Here is a 14750-nt window from a genome sequence, read left to right on the forward strand (position 1 = left end):
GGGGGTCATGTTAGTGTGTTGGGGAAGGAATAGGAGAGGGGCTGCTGGGTGAAGGTCATGTGAACTTTCAAGTGGTGAACTTTCAAAGATGCTTGCATCTGGTTCCAGCAAGGAACCGGAACCTATGCCATCAACCTCAGGCGTGAGTGAAGCTGCAGCTTGCCCCCCATCTCCTGTTGCTGACCGATCCTTCAGATCTACAGTCTCCTACCTCTCCTCCCGCCTGCCACCAGTGACTCTTCTTGCCTGTTCCCTCGATGCCAGCCCTTGGAGATGCCAGCTGTTATGCTCTACTGCTGTACTTCTCTAGGTACTGTACTATAAAATTTTAAATGCTTTATTTTCTGTTTTTTTTTTTTAATGTATTATTTGTGTGAAAAGTATTAGAGACCAATCACACAGTACTGCATACCTGACTGTGTTAGTTGGGTACCTAGGCTAGCGGGATTGGACTTGCGAACGAATTGGACTTGTGCTCTCAGAACAGAATCCATTCGTATGGAAGGAGCTTCCTGTGTTCTGTTTCTTGAACTAGGTGTGTTCACTTTGTGGATATTCACTGGGCTGTGCATTCGTGTTTGGGGCACTTTCGTTTTTGTAAAAATATTTACCCCCCAAAATTAGTGGTTGAGTGCCTACGAACCTGGGGTACCAGTTCTGTGCTCAAAGGGGACCTTGAACTCGTCGTTTAACCTCTTGAGTTCAGTTTCTCCACGTGGCAAGTGGGTATGGTAGCAGTACCAACCTTACAGGGCTATTTTGTTTGAATGAGCTGAGTGAAAAGCACCCGCCATGGAGTAGATGCTCTGGGCATTTTAGTTAGTTGTAATTAACAGTCCCTCCCTAGCAAACATGATCTTGAAGGAACTTTTATTTTTTTGGTTTATTTTTAAAAACATTTATTTATTTGACTGCATTGGGTCCTAGTTGCGGGGGATCTTCATTTGCAGCATGTGGGACCTAGTTTTCTGACCAGGGATCAAACCAGGGCCCCTTGCACTAGGATTATGGTCTCTTAGCCACTGGACCATCAGGGAAGTCCCTTGAAGGAACTTTTAAAATTATATAAACCAATATAATGAGCTGAGATGCTAAGACTCAAAGATTACAGATGTCTTGCCCAAGATTACAGAGGAAAGTTCCACCTCCCTCCCAGCTCAGCTCAGTGTTTCCACTACCCCATGCTGCCCCCATCTTGCCCTGTCAAGAGAAGGCATATATTTCCTGGACCTGGGCTCAGCATGGATCAGCTATGGCCAACAGGGTCAGGCAAAGCTGGCAGTGAACTTGTTCTACATCTAGTTCTCAAGATGCTGTGCCTGTTTCTGCTTGTGGTCCATCATCTCCATGAGAAGACCATGTATGGGCTTACCACTGGTCCCAAGAGGAGGGGACAAAGACATGTGGAACAGAGCTGCTTATACCAACGGCCCCAGCAAATCCCCATGGAGAATAGAGTGCCTCAGCTGACCGGCAGACACACGTGTGAGCCCAGCTAAAACAGCAAAAATGCCCAGCCCACTGCAGATTAAATCAGCCAGTCTCCAGAAGCATGAATTTTAGTAGTAAATGTTACTGTTTTAATCCACGGAGTTTGGGGGTGGCTTGTTACACAGCCATAGCTGACCGGTAGAGTCTCCTCTTAGTATAGTAAGTATAGTATAGTAGTACTGATCTACTGAATTCTACCAACTTCACTGTCTAAACCTAACTCTGCCTTGGCTGTCTTCATTCTTCTCTACCCCTGTTGCCACTTCCTGTTTTGGGCCAAAATTTTCTCTGGCTTAATACAGCATTTATTTATTAATTTATTTTGTCGATCTATTGATTTAGCTGTACCAGGTCTTAGTTGCAGCACACAGGGTCTTCAATCTTCTTTGGAGCATGCAAGATCTTTCGTTGAGGTATGCAAACTCTCATCTGCGGCATGTGGGATCCAGTTCTCTGACCAGGGATCGAACTCAAGCCCCCTGCACTGGAAGGATGGAATCATAGCCACTGGACCACCAGGGAAGTCCCTCTCTGGCTTAAATGGTCTCCCTGCCTCCAATTCCTTCCATTCTCTTACCGCATAACACCTGGAATCTTCCTTTGAACTAAAAGTCTGACCATGTCACTCTTAAATCCTCCAGTGGCTCCCCTTGCACCTGGGATTAAGTCTCAGCTCCATCATTTCGTTGAAGAGAACCTTCATGAACCTTTAGTTACATCCGCAGCATCGCCTCTGAACCTCGCAGGCTGTGACCTTTGCCGTCTAGTGTCACAGACCTGCTTGAGTTCCTGCCAGCGCCCTCCTGCCGCACCCACGTCCCAGTGGACCTTTGTCTTTGCTGTGTCCTCTGCCTAAGTCAGCCTTCGGGACTAAACTCTGCCATCTCCCCAGGAAGCCTTTCCTAAAGGCTCTCCCCCCACCAGCTTGGGTTAGGTCCCCCTCTTCTGGATGCCCACCACCAAGGCTCTTACCACACCAAACTCTCCACCACTGAACACTGAGTGCAGGGATCATATCTTATTTCGCTCCTATAACCATGACACCTGGCCCACAGCATGAGGTCAATAAATGTTTATGAAAGGCTCCATGAGCCGAGGGATGGGCCCTGAGGACAGGGTACTGGACTGAGAGACGGTGGCCCTGGGCTTTAGCTTGGTTCTGCCATGAATTCTCTGCGACCTTACAAAAGACAGTTCCTCCTCGGGGCCTCAGTGTCTTTATCTTGAAAATGAGAGGGTTGGGTCAGATCAGAGATTGTCTTGCTGTGCATCAGAAACACCTGGGGGAGCTTTAAAAAAAAATACAAACGCTGTTACAAACAACAAGAAAACACAGATGTCCAGGCTCAAACCCCCGAGGGCTAGAGCCCAGGCGCTGTAATTGTTCAGAGCCCCTCGTGTGTTTCTAAGGTGCAACCAGGTTTGGAAACCACGGCCTGGATGACCTCTGGTGATCTTCATCACTGGCGATCTGGTTATCTTGAAACAAGGTAAAGGTTGTTTCCAAGGCCTTTATAACAGGGAAGCATGAGAATCCAAACCTGTCTTACTCTCAGCCTTGCGCTGTGTCAATTGCCAGGCTTCATCAGGGAAGCGACCACTTTGAATGACTAAACTGCCCAAAGACTCCCACTGGGTGCTCTCATGCTTGTGAGAAAGAAGGCAGAAAGGTTTTAAACTCTCGCCATTAACCTCTCACACTACCTCTTGGGGTAGAAATTCTCCCATATTACAGATGAAGAAGGTGAAGTTCGAAGAGGTAAAACGCCTAGCCCAAAGCCACACAGGCACTATGTAAAACAGCTGGAAGTCACAGCCAGTCCTGAGAAACTGTGAAGCAGTCGCTCCTGAGAGCCTGAAAGTGTGAAACACACTGGGTTTCAGACTTACTTCAAAAACAAATGTAAAGTACCCCATTAATAGAATAAATATTTCTATCAGTCACATGACAACATTTTGGATATGTTGACTAAGTAAAATATAAATCAAAATCAATTTCACTTTTATTTTAAAGTGGCTGCCTCTAAATTTTCTAGATCTTCAATCACATCTGTGGGGTCTTCCCTGGTCGCCCAGTGGTTAAGACTTCGCTTTCCAATGCAGGGTAAGCTGGCTCGATCCCTGGTCTGGGATATGCCAAAAAACCCAAAACATAAAAACAAAAGCAATATCACAGGAGTGACATCGCCCCCTAGGGATCATTTTGGGACTGTAGTCTCGAAAAAGAAATGCAAGTAGGCAAAGTGGTAGTGGCAGCCCGCTCCAGCGCTCCTGCCTGGAAAATCCCACGGACCAAGCGAGGAGCCTGGGGGGCTGCAGTCCATGGGGTCTCGGAGAGTCAGACACGACTGAGCGACTTCACTGTCACTTTTCACTTTCATGCGTTGGAGAAGGAAATGGCAACCCACTCCAGTGTTCTTGCCTGGAGAATCCCAGGGACGGGGAGCCTGGTGGGCTGCCGTCTATGGGGTTGCACAGAGTCGGACACGACTGAAGTCACTTAGCAGCAGCAGCAGCAGCAGAGGAAGCCTCAAATAGCTGAGAAAAGAAGAGAAGTGAAAGGCAAAGAAGAAAGGGAAAGATATACCCAACTGAATGCAGAGTTCCAAAGAATAGGAAGGAGAGATAAGAAAGCCTTCTTAAGTGAACAATGTAAAGAAATAGAGAAAAACAATAGAAAGGGAAAGATTAGAGATCTCTTCAAGAAAATTGGAGGGGTGGGAATATATCATGCATAGATGAGCACAAAAAAGGACAGAAATGGCAAGGAAGGACCTAACAGAAGCAGAAGAGATTAAGAAGAGGTGGCAAGAATACAGAGAATTATACAGAAAAGGATTTAATGATCCAAATAACCACGAAGGCGTGGTCACTCGCCTAGAGCCAGACATCCTGGAATGTGAAGTCAAGAGGACCTTAGGAAGCATTACTATGAACAAAGCTAGTGAAGGTGATGGAATTCCAGTTGAGCTATTTCAGATCTTAAAAGATGATGCTGTTAAAGTGCTGCACTCAATATGACAGCCAATTTGGAAAACTCAGCAGTGGCCACAGAACTGGAAAAAGGTCAGTTTTCATTCCAATCCCAAATAAAGGCAATGCCAAAGAATGTTTCAACTACCATACAATTGTGCTCATTTCACATGCTAGTAAGGTAATGTTGAAAATCCTTCAAGCTAGGCTTCAACAGTATGTGAACCAAGAGCTTCCAGATGTTCAAGCAGGATTTAGAAAAAGCCAAGGAACCAGAGATCAAATTGCCAACATCCTTTGGATCGCAGAAAAAGCAAAGGAATTTCAAAAAACATCTACTTCTGCTTCATTGACCACACTAAAGCCTTTGACTGTGTGGATCACAACACACTGTGGAAAATTCTGAAAGAGATAGGAATACCAGACCACCTTACCTGTCTCCTGAGAAACCTGTATGCAGGCCAATAAGCAACAGTTATAACCAGATATGGAACAATGGACTGGCTCAAAATTGGAAAAGGTGTACGTCAAGGCTGTATATATATTGTCACCCTGATTATTTAACTTATATGAAGAGTACATCATGCAAAATGCCAGGCTGGATGAAGCACAAGCTGGAATGAAGATTGCCGGGAGGAATATCAATAACCTCAGATATGCAGATGACACCACCCTTATGGCAGAAAGCAAAAAAGATCTAAAGAGCCTCTTGATGAAGGTGAAAGAGGAGAGTGAAAAAGCTGGCATAAAACTCAACATTCAAAGAACAAAGATCATGGCATCCAGTCTCAGCACTTCATGGCAAATAGATGGGGAAACAATGGAAACAGTGACAGACTTTATTTTCTTGGGCTTCAAAATCCCTGTGGACAATGACTGTAGCCGTGAAACTTGCTCCTTGGAAGAAATGCTATGACAAACCTAGACAGTATATTAAAAACCAAAGCTATGGTTTTTCCAGCAGTCATGTACAGATGTGAGAGTTGGACCATAAAGAAGGCTGAACGCCAAAGAATTACTGCTTTTGAACTATGGTGCTGGAGAAGACTCTTGAGAGTCCCTTGGACAGTAAGGAGATCAAACCAGTCAATCCTAAATAAAATCAACCCTGAAAATTCAATGGAAGGACTGATACTGAAGCTGAAGCTCCAATACTTTGGCCTGGTGTGAAGAGCCGACTCACTGGAAAAGACCCTGATGCTGAGAAAGACTGAGGGCAAGAGGAAAAGAGGGTGACAGAAGATGAGATGGTTGGATGGCATTACTACGTGAGCAGACTCTGGGAGATAGTGAAGTACAGGGAAATCTGGTGTGCTGCAGTTCATGGGGTCACAAAAAGTCAGACACAACTTAGCAAGTGAATAACAACTCTCATGAAATTCAGTGCAGTCCCAGGAAGAGGTTTAGGACAGTACCTGGAGCTTGTGGGCAGGGGCTGGAATAGCAGTAGTAGTCAAGTAATGGGCAACATTATTAACAGCTTACTATGTGCCAGGCACTGTGCTAAGCACTTCCCCTATATCAATTCACTGAAGTCTGACCACAACGCTCTGAAGTTGGTGCTATTATTATATCCATTTCCCAGGGAAGGAAGCTGAGGCTCAAAGAAACGTTTTGTCTAAGGCCCCAAAGCTAGGACACTATAGATCTAAAATTGGAACCTGGCTTGGTCTGTTCCAAGCTCCACCACTCATAAAAGGTACTGAGTCAAGTCAGTTCCACTTCCTTCTTCATTCACAACTATTAAACTATATGTGACGCCACACATTCAAAAAATCTCCGCTGGGTCCCTGATATGTTCTGGGCTCCATCACTCTCGCTTGAAGGGGGTCTCTCTCTGCCAGGTAGAGGGAGAGACTTGGGTCCAGAGGAGGGTGCGCAGACACCTTCCTTTCACACTCTGCACACAATCCTCTGCTTACTTTTTCACCACAGCCCAGAGAGAAGGGCAGGAAGGTGATTATAGCAGCGCTTCTCACACTTGAATGCACACATGCATTACCTACCATCTTTTTAAAAGTGCAGATTCTGGGACTTTCCTGGTCCAATGGCTAAGACTCCGCACTCCCAACACTGGAGGCCCAGGTTCGAACCCTGGTCAGGGAACTAGATCCCACCTGCTGCAGCTAAGAGGTCCCACCTGCTGCAACTAAGACCTGAGGTAGCCAAATAAATTAATTAAACATTTTTTTTAATTCTAAAAAAATATTTATTTATTTTTCGCTGTGCGGGGTCTTTGTTGCTGCGCGGGGTTTTTCTGTAGTTGCGGCGAGTAGGAGTGACTCTCTGGTTACGGTGTGAGGGCTTCTCATTGTGGTGGCTTCCCTCGTTCCAGAGCACGGGCTCCAGGCGTGTGAGCTTCAGAAGTTGTGCCCCGCGGGCTCAGTCGTTGCCGTCTCTGGGCTCCAGAGCCCAGGCTCAGTAGCTGTGGTGCAGGGGCTTAGCTGCTCTGCGGCAAGTGGGATCTTCCCAGGCCAGGGGTCAAACCCGCGTCTCCTGCATTGGCAGGCAGACTCTTTACCACTGAGTCACCAGGGAAGTCCCAAGAAATAAATACTTCTTAAAAATGCAGATTCCGATTCTGTGGGTCTGGAGCAGGAGCTGAGACGCGGCCTTTCAGACAGGCTGCCAGGCAAAGCTGCAGCTCCGCTGCACTGACTCGCGTGAGGGTAACGGCAATGTCAGCCCTGGGGCTCAAGGGGGATCTCGGCGTGTCAGAGCAAGAAGGACCCTTAGGAATGACCCACTCCAACTCCCTCGTGGTGCTGATAGGGAGAGAAAGGGCGAGACACTAGCCAAAGGTCACACGGTGAGTTACGGGCAGAGACTGCATCTTCGGGGTCCCATCCACCGTCTCCAGTTGGCAGCAGCACTCAGGACAGGTGTATCCAGACGCCGTCACAGCCAAGTCACACCACACGCTTTTGGCATTGTCGCATCCTCTCCCCGCTTCCCATCTGAGCTTCCACACGAGGGAAGCGCTCCTGGGAGCAGACTGGCAGGGCAGACCACACTCTGCAAGAAACCTTCAGGGCCACAGCCTCTGGTCCTGGAGCTCAACTTGCCCCGCCCCGCCAGATGTTACACATCTGGGTCCCCAGGAAGCACTTGAGCTGATGGATGGAGGGAGACTGTATTCAGGACCGGGGAGAGACTGACTTCTCCAGACTGCGTGAGCAGGGTACTTACAACAGGAATTCATTTCCTAGAAATTAAACACTGAATTTGTTGGTGTTTACAGGATTCACCATCTGCTTTCCCTGCTGGGAAGCACAATAGAAGCCATGCTGAGAATATAAACTTTAAAGTCAGGTAGGGCTTTGGAGTTAGGGGAATTTGCTTCCCAGCTCAGCCATTTATTAGCTCTGTGACCTTGGGCAAACTACCGCACCTGTCTGAGGCTGTTGACTCATCATCCCTTCAATAGTGAATGACTTAAAGCCTATCACAGGAATTCCCTGGCGGTCCAGTGGTTAAGAGTCCATGCTCCCATTGCAAGGGGCACAGGTTCAGTCCCTGGTGGGGCAACTAAGATTCCACAAGCTGTACAGTGTGGCCAAAAAAAAAAAAAAGAGAGGCCTATCACATGTTGCCAAGAGCAATACAGATGTGGGTCCTGCTCTTAGGAAGACACCGCGGCCCTGGGGAAACCCTCCTGGAACCTGCCACCATGGAGGAGGGCAATGGAGCAGGGAAGATAAGCACCTACAGCAGCCCTAAGATCCCTGCTGAAAGCGGCTTTGAAGGGACTTCCTTAGTGGTCAGTGCAGTGGATAGGAATCCTCCTGCCAACACAAGGGACACGGGTTTGATCCCCGGACCAGAAAGATTCCACATGCTGTGGGGCAGCTCAGCCCGTGCACCACAACAGCTGAGCCTGTGAGCCATGGCTACTGAAGCTCTTCAACCCTGGAGCCCACACATCGCAGCAGAGAGCAGTCCCCGCTCGCCACCAGCTAGAGAAAGTCCTTAAAGAGCAAGGGAGATGCAGTGGAGCCAAACATAAATAAACAAATAAGAAAGAGAGAAAAGGCAGCTTTGAAGCCAACCACTGGCAACAAATAGAATCAGCAAGTGAAGAGGACCCGGGGCCAATGACATCTATTGCATGAGACTTCTCTTCCAGGGAAAGCAAAATCTTCCCTGCCTTCCACCCCAAATTCTTTTCCATTTTTTTTTTTTCGCTGCACCATGGTGGCATGGGGGATCTTAGTTTCCCTGACCAGGGATCGAACTCCTGTCCCAGGTAGTGGAAACATGGAATCTCAACCCCTGACCATCAGGGAAGTCCCAGATCCTTTTTCTTCACTTCCTGCTACTTATCCATCCAGAGACCGCACAGTCCAGTCCTCTCCTCTCATCCTCCTGTTGACCTGCACCCAGCAAGAGACCCCACCTCCAGCCTGGCTGAGACCTCCTCCTACAAAACCCTGTGCTTCTCTCTCTCCTCTGAGCCTTTGCATGGCAAGTCCCTCTACCTGGAATGCCCTCCTCCCCGCTCCTCCACCCTCTCTGGAGGTTTCTCTGGATGGACTGCTCCCCCCTCCCCCCATCCCATTGGCCTTCTTATGACTCATCACACTGGACTCCCCTACCCTGGGGCTTACATGCTGACTGCCTGACTCCATGTCGGACTTGAGTCTGGGAGGGGAACACGTGGGACATGAAGCCCAGGGACCTCTGTGTGGGGTACACTTCCGTCCTCACCCACCTAACTCCAGTGTCCCCCTCAGGATTGAATTCAACTGTCTCTTCTTTGCTGAAATGTGTTCACCTCTTCCACCCGAGTGGGGTCAGTCTCTGCTCAGTGGTGCCAGCTGAGGCCTCATGGCAGGATTCACACTGTACAATTCTCATCATCCTGCCTCCAATGCTTGTGGGTCTTTCTCCCCACAAGATGGTAACTTCCTGGAGCAGAGTCAGGTTTTGTTCACAGCTGTATGTTTGGGCTTAATAATGATTCAGTAGACATGGAACAACAGACTGGTTCCAAATAGGAAAAGGAGTACGTCAAGGCTGCATATTGTCACCCTGCTTATTTAACTTCTATGCAGAGTACATCATGAGAAATGCTGGGCTGGAAGAAGCACAAGCTGGAATCAAGATTGCTGGGAGAAATATCAATAACCTCAGATATGCAGATGACACCACCCTTATGGCAGAAAGTGAAGAGGAACTAAAAAAACCTCTTGGTGAAAGTGAAAGTGGAGAGTGAAAAAGTTGGCTTAAAGCTCAACATTCAGAAAACGAAGATCATGGCATCTGGTCCCATCACTTCATGGGAAATAGATGGGGAAACAGTGGAAACAGTGTCAGACTTTATTTTTGGGGGCTCCAAAATCACTGCAGATGGTGACTGCAGCCATGAAATTAAAAGACGCTTACTCCGTGGAAGGAAAGTTATGACCAACCTAAATAGCATATTCAAAAGCAGAGACATTACTTTGCCAACAAAGGTCTGTCTAGTCAAGGCTATGGTTTTTCCAGTGGTCATGTATGGATGCGAGAGTTGGACTGTGAAGAAGGCTGAGCACTGAAGAATTGATGCTTTTGAACTGTGGTGTTGGAGAAGACTCTTGAGATTCCCTTGGACTGCAAGGAGATCCAACCAGTCCATCCTAAAGGAGATCAGCCCTGGGATTTCTTTGGAGGGAATGATGCTGAAGCTGAAACTCCAGTACTTTGGCCACCTCATGTGAAGAGTTGACTCATGGGAAAAGACCCTGATGCTGGGAGGGATTGGGGGCAGGAGGAGAAGGGGACGACAGAGGATGAGATGGCTGGATGGCATCACTGACTCAATGGACGTGAGTCTGAGTGAACTCCGGGAGTGGGTGATGGACAGGGAGGCCTGGCGTGCTGCAATTTATGGGATCACAAAGAGTCAGACACGACTGAGCAACTGAACTGAATTGAACTGAACTGAAGGATTTACTCAAAGAATGAATGAAAGAAGCACACTGACAATTTTATGTCTGTCCCCCAACCCCTTGCTTTGTGCCAACTGGTTACAAATATCTTGTGTTCATCCCCCCCGAATATCCCACAGGGAACCCAAACTCAACTGAGCCACAACGTTCCTCACCCACCCCAGCCCCTCTTGCCTGCTTCTTCCTTTGTGGGCATTATCCTGTTCTTATTCATCCATCCCCAACACTTGAAAGAAACCTCCCTCCTTCCCTCTTCCCAGCATTTAACTAGTCATTTCCCGTCTATGAATTAGGAAGCTGAGGCTCAGAAATGTAATGCAACTGGCTCAAGGTCACACAGCAAATAAATGCCAGGTCCAGGGCCTTGCCTGTCTAGACTCCCTACCTAGCTAGCCTGACTCTCACTCCCCAACAGGTGCTTAGTTGCCCTGCAGCATGTGGGATTTCATGCCCTGACCAGGGATCAAACCCGAGTCCCCTGCATTGGCAGGTCGTTTCTTAACCACTGGACCACCAGGGAAGTCCCTCTCCAGGTTCGTTTGTGCTCCTTGTTCCTCTGGCTGGAAGCTCCTCGAAGATCTACCTGTTTCCTCCCCACTCCAGCGACCGGAGCACAACAGGCTCACAATCAACATAGAGGAACACTTCACATAAGGCTCAAACGGGCTGAAGAACAATAACAGCATTCCTTTTTCTCCTGTTTAAAACCCTCCATCTCAGAATAAAATCCGAAAGCCTCACCATGGCTTGCAGGGCCCTAGGTAATTCCCCCGTCCCCCTCAGCCACCTCTCTGACTTCATCTCTTAGCATCCCCTGCTCCCTGCTGCCCATTAAATATCACCTTCTTGGCAAAGCTTTGGACCAGCCAAGCATAAAGTAGCCCATCCTTTACCGTATCACCTTGCTTCATGCTCATTTGAGCAGTTAATCGTATCTGATATTTTTTGCTTGTGTGTTTATGGCCTGTCTCCCCTCCGCCCCCCATGCACTTTCTAGCTCACCACTCTCTCCCCAGGGCCTAGAACAGTGCCAAAAGTGAAAGTGAAGTTGCTCAGTCGTGTCCAGCTCTTTGCTACCCCATGGACTGTAGCCTACCAGGCTCCTCCGTCCATGGGATTTTCCAGGCAAGAGTACTGAAGTGGGTTGCCATTTCCTTCTCCAGGGGATCTTCCTGACCCAGGGATCAAACCTGGGTCTCCCACACTGCAGGCAGACACCTTATCGTCTGAGCCACCAGGGAAGCCCCGAACAGTGCCAGGCTGACAATAGATTGGTGGATCTACAGCCTGAAGAGCTATCTGGGCTGGAGATATGCATTTATGAGTCACGTGCACAGAGGTGGGAACTAGAGCCAATGGTGAGGGTGAGATCACGCAGGGAGGGTGTCTACTACGAGGAAAGAGGAACGCCTGGGACAGGAGAGCGGCTAATGGCTGTAGAGAGGAGGTTGAACCTGCAGAAAGAACAGATGAAGGGAAAACACGACAGGGTCAAGTCGCAGGAGCCAGGAGAAGAGAGTGTTTCCAGAGGCAGGAGGGTCATCAGGAAGGATGTCAAAGACTGAACAGCGGCTGCTGAATTCAGCTTCCTGGAGACCATGGGTGACCTTGGCAGGCCGATGCTCCCTTCATGAGGGCTATCTGTGCAATAAGAGGGATCTCTCCGGTCCTAGGAACTCCTATTTCTGAGAATCTGAATTTCTGCTCACATTCACATCACTCTCACCAAAAAAAGAAAAGAAAAACAATTATCTGCCTGTAGGCTAGGAGAGAAGGGATGACCAGGGGGTGGTCACCCTCATTATTTATCCATCAGACAACTGACAAACTGAGGAAGCATCTCTATATTTCCCAGCCTGTCCTGGGCACCACTAGGAGATGAAGAGGCCCCAGACCCTGCCAGTCGCATCCAGGTGGCCGCCCCCTCCCTCCCATGCTGTCCTCTAGGTACTGGCTTCCCAATGCCTTCAGGCTAAAGGCCACCCACTTCTCCCCACCACCTGGACAGGACCGAAAACCGCAAAAGGCCCAGTTGCCCCAGTGGCTTTTGCTGGCGGCTGTTGGTAAAGAGTATCTTGATGCCCTGGTGAGGAAGGCCAAGACCCTGGGCTGTGGAGGAGGAGAGCCACCTGAAGGAGAGCAAAGACCCACACTGTGTGGTGATAAGAAAACACTGGAGGGACTTCCCTGTGGTCCAGTGGCTTAGACTCCATGCCCCCAAAGCAGGGGGTCGGGGTTCAATCCCTGCTCAGCGAGCTAGATCCTGTGCCGCAACCAGGAGTTGGCATGCCACAGCTAAAACCTGGAGAGCCAAATAATAAAGACCAATGAGTGTTTTTAAAAAAGCATTGGAAGCTGATTCCAGGGAGACAGTGAGAGGATGCTCCTACCAGCCACAGCAGTGGCAGCCACAAGTGCCTGAGCTGCTCTCTGCAGCCAGGTGCTGCGCTCAGTAATGGCCTATTTGATTTGCACAGCAGCGCTCTGAGGTGGCCGCTCCGAATCCCCTTTTGACATGGCAGGAAATCAAGGCTCAGAGAAATTAAAGGCTTTCCCAAGGTCACACAGCTAGTAAACAGCCAAGCCCCCGTGTGCTAAGGCAGCCAATCTGACTGAGAGCCCCTGCTCTTAACCTTAGACCTTCCCCAGCTAGTGAGGCAAAGGGACTTTAGTCTTATCTTCTCTTCCACGCAGTATGACCTTGGGCGAGATTTATTCCCTGCTCTCTGCATCTGCATTAAAGCAGGTTTCTTAGTGCTCTTCCGTGTCTGATGTTATGTAATTAATTGGGATTTGGACAGAGCTTCACAGTATATAAAAAGACATTCATAAGGCATCTCATCCCCCCCTCCCCGCACCCCACTCCCGGCCACGCACCCTGTAGGGTGAAAGAATTATCCTCTCCATTTGATAGATGTGCAAACTGAGGCTCGAGGAGACTCAGTGAGTGACCCGCCCAAGGTCACAAAGCAAGTTAGGGCCGCCGGGTTTCGCTCTCCACTCTAGACGTTCCTCCAACTCCGGAAAGGAGAGGCCCGCGGCGCCCGGACCTGGCGGACAGGGGCCGGCGCTCGGCTACCCTCGGCCGCCCCGGGCCACTTGGTGGGGGGTCGCAGTCCCCGGCCCGGGGGATGGGGGAACGCCTCCCGCCCCGCCAGATCTCTGGGAACGCGCGCCAGGCAGGCATCCCGCAGCCGGCCCGGGGCGCTGCTTCGACCCACCCTCTATCCGGGGGCTCGGGACGGCGCACCCCGCGAAGCGCGCCCCCGGCCGGGCAGGTCCTCCCGGAACCCCCTTTCGGCGTTCGGGCACTAGCCCCCCGCGTCCGAAGGCACCGGGAGGCGGGACGCTCGGGCCCGCGGGGCGCCGAGGAGGGCGCCGCCTCCCCGCCCAGCTCTACCTGGGTGGCCGGACTGCGAGCCGCCGGGGCCCTGGCGCCCCTCCCCGGGGCGGCACCGGGCTCCGAGCGCTTACCCGCTCCCGGGCACGCAGGTGCGGACCGCGGGCTCGCCGGCCCGGGTCCTCGTCTTCGGCCAGCGCTTCGTCTCCCCGCCGGCGGCCGCCGCATCTCCGCCGCGACCTCCCCAGTGGAGCTCGGGGCGCGCCGCCCGCCCCGCCGCCCCGGGGGCCCTCCCCTGGCCCCACGCCCTCGCGATGCCCACCTCCCGGCGCCCTGCGGCTCCGGCTCTAGGCTCCCCTTCCCGCGCCCGCCGCCGCTCCTCGCTCCCTGCCTCCAGCTCCTCCCTCGCGAGGCTCCCTCCCCACCCTGCCCGCCGCCCGCCCGAGGGAGGCTCGGCCCCCTTCTGACCCCGGACTCGTGGCCCCAGCTCCGGGCCCCCGCCTCCGCCCTCGCCGCAGCCCTAGCTTTAGGGGTAGGTGGGCGCCAAGGAAGCGGGGTTGACGAAATCCCCAGCCCGGTACCCCGGGGCCCCCACCTGTAGGGGAGAGGGCGGACTGGGTCCAGAGGAGGGATGTTGAGAGGTGGGCCCTGCCCAAAGACCCTTGGTGAAAGCCTAGCCTCCCGCATCTGTCCCTGCCCTCCGTCTTTCTCTCTAGTTAGGGATCGAAGCCGGGTCTCCCGCATTGCAGGCAGACCCTTTAGCATCTGAGCCACCAGGGAAGCCCCTTTCCTTCATTTAACAAATATTGATGGATGTGTGTGTCAGGCACGTTCTAGGCAGTGAGGACAGACCAGTGAATGAAACGGATGTTGACCTAAAGGAGGTGACGTGCAGGTAGTGAGTAAAAGGTTAGAAGTGATTTTAGAGGTAAATGGCGTGGAGGACGATGAAGCAGAGAAGGGAGATAGAGTGAAGTGCAAGTTCGAACAGGGAGGTCAGAGGAGGCCTCCCTGGG

The sequence above is a fragment of the Oryx dammah genome, unplaced genomic scaffold (genome assembly GCF_014754425.2).
Source record: "Oryx dammah isolate SB20612 unplaced genomic scaffold, SCBI_Odam_1.1 HiC_scaffold_27, whole genome shotgun sequence".
Classification (NCBI taxonomy): domain Eukaryota; kingdom Metazoa; phylum Chordata; class Mammalia; order Artiodactyla; family Bovidae; genus Oryx; species Oryx dammah.